Raw genomic sequence first — 7,066 nt, 5'->3', positions numbered from 1 at the left:
GCAGGACATCCTTCTAGTGAAGTGTCGGGCTTTACACATCTGGGTAATTGAGTCATTTGATGACTCGCGAGTATAAATATATATTTGAGACTAGCCCCGTCTCGAGTGCTTGCGGTCCCCTCTTTTTGGATTTTTTTGTATGTTTTCTTGAAATTTTAGACAAAGCACTCGTAGTCTTTTCTTCGAGATTTTTTCGAGATTTTTTATTATTATTTATCAATTTTTCTGAATCTTTGGTCGTGGATTTATTCGTCGATTTTCTCAAAGTTTACAAACAACTTTTCTTTATACAGTGAATAATAACTAGCTTAAAGGAGCAGCAGACTTCTCAAATTTATAGTTGTGATTTACCTTGCAGCATTTTTTTTATTTATTTCCTAACATGTTGTATTACTTTCTCATCATGTTATACTACTCTTTCTAGCACGTTATACTATTCTTTCAGCATGTTATACCGTTTTTTCTTTCTACTGTGCACTATACTATTCTTTTCTTTTATACTGCATGCTTAGTTACTTTGATACAAACTATGTCTTAATTTAGGAAAACCTAATGGTTTTATAGGATTAACATTAAACCTGGATGTGCTACTACGAAAAGCTTGGAGCGAATAGCGTGGGCAACAAGACGAGGAGCAACATCAAGAAGGATCTACAACATCAAAACACATCACATAAACACTTTCCTTAATTTAAATAACAACCATAGGGCTTCGAGGTGGTTTGTCTAGTGCAACGTAAACTCTCACATATCACCCTTAGGCTTTTGCGCAACTCTGTTGTGCAATTATAAGTCCTAACACTTAGAATTCTGAGGTTACTATACGGTACGGTGTAAATCCTTCTATTTTTTTAGGTTATTTGCACGATCAGATATCGTACAAATATAAGTCATAAATTCTAAATTAATTGCAGGATTAAACATTAAATAACCTCATTTCAAAGATGTAAAGCCTAACGATAGGATAGTTTGGGAGATCACCAGGGTTTTCCCCAGATTTGTGATTTCTCATATTTTTCTTCCCTTTAGATTCCTTAAATAACTGTTCCTATTTGAGCCACTCGCGTTTGATTTTCTCATGTCCTACCTTGGAAATCTTAAACTTTAAAATCTTGACTGCAAAACCACTGATCTTAATCGAGAGTTTTCTTAAATGACTCCAGTCATTTAAGATGTAATTAACTATAAGAGTTTGACTCTATAGGAAATTTGGAACCCAGATAAAATAAACTCTATCTAATCCTCGTATTAGATAGGAGAACTTGTAGACCTCATATAAAATATTTCGCAAACCAAACGGATGTCACAAATTCTTTAGTTTAGGTGATTGAGTCTACTACAGGTGATATGTTTATTCTTCGGGATAATTGTATTACATGTAGTATCGTGTTTACTCACCCAAACTATTCAAAATGTGAGACTCGTTTGGTCTCACCTATTTTTAAATCAAAATGTTACTTTCAAAAATCATATTCATATCAAAACTATTTTCATATTTCTCCTATATTTTTCAAAACCAAGATTAAAACGGCCGACAACTACGAATACACAACTAATAGTTTAATAAGTAAAATACAGAAAAACACACAAAACAAACACTCAAATATAATAATTTTTTAATTTTTAAATGTGTATTATTTAAACACACAAGCAAACTCTTACATGAAGAAAACTAAAATACGATTTTTCAAATATAAGTCCAATTAATTTAACTAAAATTTTTCTAAGTCAAATTAATCGTCGCACTTCCCCGGCAACGGAGTCAAGAACTTGACTGAGGTATTAGATGCCTAGTGTTTTTGGATAAAATATTTGAAATATAAAATATGTTTTATAAATTTTATAATTTAATTTTTTCCACAATTTAGCACTACACACTAGATATTTTACGCAAGTGCACCTATCATTCAAATAATATTGGCTTTCTGATTCTGAAATATCGATGTCACAGGCAATGTTGTTATTCTAAAGACTTAAGAAAAGTTCTAACCTACAATAATAAATCTTAACCTAGAAGTAAAGCTGATGTAAAGTGTACTTATGAAATTCTATCAAATTATCACTAAACCTAATGATATACTCTAAAGTTAATTTTACTAAAGTTAAATAAGTTGAAAAAAATCAAGTTATGAAAAATACCTCCCCTTACAATTAAGTAAACAATTTGTGTAGGAATGGAATACTTAAAATATAAGTTGTAACTAGTGACAAATAGGAGTATTCCTCTTTTTTACCCTCTTTCGAGTGTAAAAAGAAGTTTGGTTTAACTAGGTAAGCGTTTTTGTCTGTCACTATAGAAACTTCCAAGTTACCCCCATCAAAACACATCACCTTATCCATTTGCACTGCCCTATAGACTACTTTTTCTTCACCCAATAGCGCAATGTGATTTTTATTAGTTGTTAACCTACACTTACTACTGCTTCATCACAAGAGAAAGGTAAAAAGAATCTACTCACAATGTATGAAGAAAACACAACAATCAATTATCTTATAATAAAGAAAATTCATACACAATGACGAAATGAAACACTTATCATTCTCCTTATGAAAAGAAGTGAAAACTCGTTCTCAAATGATCTCCAAGTGCTCCTTGCACTGCTTATAGCAATCCTTTACAATATTCTCTCAATTCTCTCTAAGAAAATACAAAAAAAATACAAAATCTCACGTTAAACTCTACTTTCCTACACACTTACTCTTTTCTTCGCTTCACAAATAATTCTCCTCTCTGTTAGAACTGTTTCCCCCCGCTCCTAGCCTCCAAATTCGTCCATAACTGCTACACAAACCGCATAAGTCAGTTCTGGCGCCAGACTGTGGCGCCAATGTGCCACCTTCTCGGGTAGGCAAGGAAAATAACCGGCGCCTAGGTGCCAATCTGTGGTGTCATGGCACCATCTTCTCTGTTCGTTGGATACCATTTGGTGCCTAGGCGCCAGTCTGCACTCTCAAGGCGCCATGGAGTAGCGACAAGGCGTCAGTAGTTGGCGCCAAGGCGTCAGTAGTTGGCGCCTAGGCGTCAACCTATTGTTGCTCCATTGTTCCATTTGTCACCTTTTCGCTCTTTTTTCGCTCTAATTTGCTCTAAATCTCCTATCTATTATACCTGCAACAAAAACATGAAAATATTTTCCTTTAAAGTGTAATTTCATCAAAAAAATAAGGGCTAAAATATAAGATAAACTTAGCATGCTACAAGACATATTATGGGGTTAATAGTGTGGTTGTATGGTGGTGTTATAAATACAGTATTGAGAGGTTATTGTGATACAAATGTGGTTTTATTGTGATGTTATTAATGTTATGATGTGATGTTATTGTCGTACAAATATGATTGCATATTGATGTTATTAGTGCAGTATTATGATGTTATTGTGACACAAATATAATTGTATTATAGTGTTATTAGTGTAATGGTATTGTGTTATTGTCATACAATTGTGATTGTATAGTGGTATTATTAGTGGGGTGATGTTATTAGTGTAGTATTATGGTGTTATTGTGATACAAATGTGGTGTTATTGTGATATTAGATAGTATGATGTGGGGTTAATAGTGTAGTTGTAGAGTGGTGTTATTAGTGTAGTATTATGGTGTTATTGTGATACAAATGTGGTTGTATTGTGATGTTATTAGTATAATGGTATATTGTTAGTCATATAAATATGATTATATAGTGATGTTATTATGTGGTTGTGTAGTGATGTTATTAATGTAGTATTATGACGTTATTTTAATACAAATATAGTGTTAATGTGGTGTTATTAGTGTAGTTGTAATGTGGGATTAATAGTGTGGTTGCATAGTGGTGTTATTAGTGCAATATTATGGTGTTATTGTGATAAAAATTTGGTTGTATCGTGATGCTAATAGTTATGGTATGATGTTATTGTCTACAAATATGATTGTATAGTGGTGTTATTAATATAATATTATGGTGTTATTTTAATACAAATGTGATTATAGTGTGGTGTTATTAGTGTTATGGCATGGTGTTATTGTCATACAAATGTGGTTGTGCAGTAGTGTTATTAGTGCAATATTACGGTGTTATTGTAATACAAATGTGATTGTGTTTTGGTGTTATTAGTGTTATGGTATTGTGTTATTGTCATACAAATATAGTTGTATAATGTTGTTATTAGTGTGATCATATTGTGATAATAGTTTGGTTGTATGGTGGTGTTATTAGTGTAGTATTATGGTGTTATTGCAATATAAATGTGGTTATATTGTGATGTTATTAGTGTATTATTGTGGTAACATTATAAATGGTGGTATTATATTGTTTCGCTCGTGATAAATTCTACAACTACAATATTGTGGTGGTAAGAAGAAACATTTTCTCTTCCAATACAAAATCATCATTCCATATGATTAATTTAACTATAAAACTTGTCATTGAAGAAAGCAAATAAAACATATATGAAGCAATGTTTATCTCGATTACATAAACTTTTAAATGCAAGTACAACCACACATCTAAATTTACTCGGATGTTCTTTGTCGATTCTTACGCTCTTTATTTTCTTTTCATTCTTCTATATTAACATGCTTGAAAACACAAAGATAAGTACATGAATCCGCACCATAAACTCTAAATCCTTATGAAATACTTGTTTCGGAAAAATCTCAACATCACAAGACTTACATAACGAAATAAATGGACGACGAAAGCTTCTCGTCTGACGATCGACAATGCGAGGGATTTCAAATGAACCAAACTCTAGCTATCAAAATCGCAGGTGAAAATCGTTCTGTAAAACCCTCCCAATGGTGATAGAAGAAAATGGAGATTAAAGAGGAGCAAATGGTTTTGTTTTCGAAACTATGAGCTGACTTGGTTAGGGTCGGGTCATGCACCAATAGATACACCTTTTTCATTTTTATTTTTTAATGGGCTGCCACTTACATGTGGCGAAATAGCATTGGAGTCCTATTGCAATATTTTCTTGCAAGAGATGATGGAAATCTTAGCAATTGGTCCCACCAACTTGTCTACAAAACAAAACAATTTGGTCAAGCCAAAAATAGCCTTTCAGCTTGTCGGTGGCAATCACAATGTCGGAAACTTTACATGAACAAAGCGAAAAGCGCCTGGAAACATAATGGCGAAAATATCATCAAAGCGCAAGTACGAGAGGACCTCCGCTCAAACTATCACTAGCCACCGAAACTGTCCCCGAGCCACAAAATAATATCCATCTCAGGAAACCTTAACCGTTCCATAAAAGAAAACAGAAGCAAAAAAATCAAACGTAGCCTCTCCCGCGACCTAACATACAAACGAAAACCGCGCGGAACATAACTAAATTCATTGAAAAGGAAAAAAAAAAAAAAACGTCGTCAAGGTGAAAGTACGGCCCCAGACCAGCAAGTAAAGCACAGTGGGAAGTAGAAATTATACCTGAGAAAGACCGCCTGAGGTGCTACTTCCCTCCATCAGGAGACCAAATCGTGGCCGTTGACTTACCGCACCCCGAATCCAACAACGATCCCAAGGCTCATTTCCCGAAAGCGGGGGTTATCATCGCTTCACCCGTCTGACGACAAACCCTAACTCCGACACTCCAAGTCGCGAGATGCGAGGCGACAATCGAACGGAACTTCACCACCGGCGTTCCTCAGATAATTTCCCGACCACTTGGCGGTGGTTCACACCGAGAAGAAAAGGCGACGCAGCCAGACCGAACAATTCTTCCCTTCGTCTAGAATCGAACCTTTTTATTGCCGTTCCTTTTCTAGATCTCTTTCTTTTTTTTCTTTTTTTTTCTCTCAAGCAAGCATAGCATAGACTGTAGTTGCCTCTCACCAGTGGATGCAACCAGTAACTGACACGTGTCATTCGGTTGCCCCCAGCCTTCAGGAGATTTACGGGCATGCACATTATCTCACACTCAAAATTTATGATTTATAAAAAGGCACACAAAACCTCCTATTACCACGAAGAATACCTTAGTGAGACTGTCTCTACTCCGCTAGGCACATTCTTCTCTAGTATTCATCGAGCAGATGGAGAAAGAAGATGATTCCTTATTCCATATGTGGTTGTCATTGATGTCACTAAACTTCCTATTTCGGATGGTGTCGAGCTCGTCGGCGATGATATGGTTGCTAGGATCGCCATTATTGGGATGTCGAAGAGGCCAATGTACTGGCTTGGGATGATAACAATGAGGTTGATGAAAGGGGCAATGTTAGGGGAGCACATATTCTATTATTTTTATCATTTTGTATTGATTTCTTTCTTAGTTTAGACCCATGGGAGTTCACATCCTCTTATTTTTATCATTTGTATTGATTTTTTCCTTATTTTTGATTGAAATTGAACAGCTAAGAAGTTTCGCACTTGAATAAATAGAAAATCAGGATCCCAAAATCCAGCTAGGATCTGAATCCAAACCTCTTTCCTTCCACAATAAGCCTCTGCGTCCACTATAGAAATTTTATCACTTTCTCCCTTCTGATGTAGCCATACCAAATTAGCATATAAGGCGCCGCTTCAATGGCGCACTATACGAAGTGGGCCTCGTTTTTTTTTTCTTTTTGTGAAATTTATGAGTCGAAATGAACCATTGAACTCAATCCCACCATCACCATTAAGGCGAAGGATGGTGTCGCAGAAGCCGTTGAAGACGAAGCTTAATTCTGAAGAAAAAGCCGTGGTGGAGAAGGATTTTTGTGCAGTGGAATGGAATGCCAACTGAACAGACAATAGAGACTCCACGGGGTGTTTTATTTGTAAATCATAAGTTTTGGGTGTGAGGTATGTAAATGACAATGTTTAGGGTGCTATGTATATAAAAAACCACAAAACATTAATATTTTTTTCTTTTTAGAAATAAAATATATTTTTATGCATAAATTTATAGCACTTATAAATGTTAATATGAAAGTTTAGGTATTTGATGTATAAATACATAAGAATTGGATGGTATGCACATAAATTTCCTTTATTTTTAAGAATTTTTACAACTAAAGAAATATGTGTTAGTAAAAGTATACTTGAGCTGGTATAAAGTACATGTACACTCAAGAAAATATAATAATTTTCTCTAACTAA

The 7,066-nt window shown here is 34.7% G+C and overlaps 1 protein-coding gene across 5 annotated transcripts in view; it reads right to left on the bottom strand.

The window, feature by feature from the left end:
- LOC110027910 overlaps positions 1-5,793 on the bottom strand; it is a 107,065-nt gene extending 101,272 nt beyond the window's left edge. For 4 of the 5 annotated variants that reach the window (XM_020729537.1, XM_020729538.1, XM_020729542.1 and 1 more), the window contains exon 1: positions 5,411-5,792. The gene's annotated coding sequence lies outside the window, so the exon portion shown is untranslated. Of the gene's footprint in view, positions 1-5,410 lie in introns of all 5 variants that reach the window. The other variant, XM_020729540.1, reaches the window with a different exon arrangement.
- Positions 5,794-7,066: the final 1,273 nt, after the last annotated feature.

This window comes from Phalaenopsis equestris, unplaced genomic scaffold (genome assembly GCF_001263595.1).
Source record: "Phalaenopsis equestris unplaced genomic scaffold, ASM126359v1 Scaffold000468, whole genome shotgun sequence".
NCBI classification, from domain to species: domain Eukaryota; kingdom Viridiplantae; phylum Streptophyta; class Magnoliopsida; order Asparagales; family Orchidaceae; genus Phalaenopsis; species Phalaenopsis equestris.
This window is presented reverse-complemented; position numbering and strand designations above follow the sequence as displayed.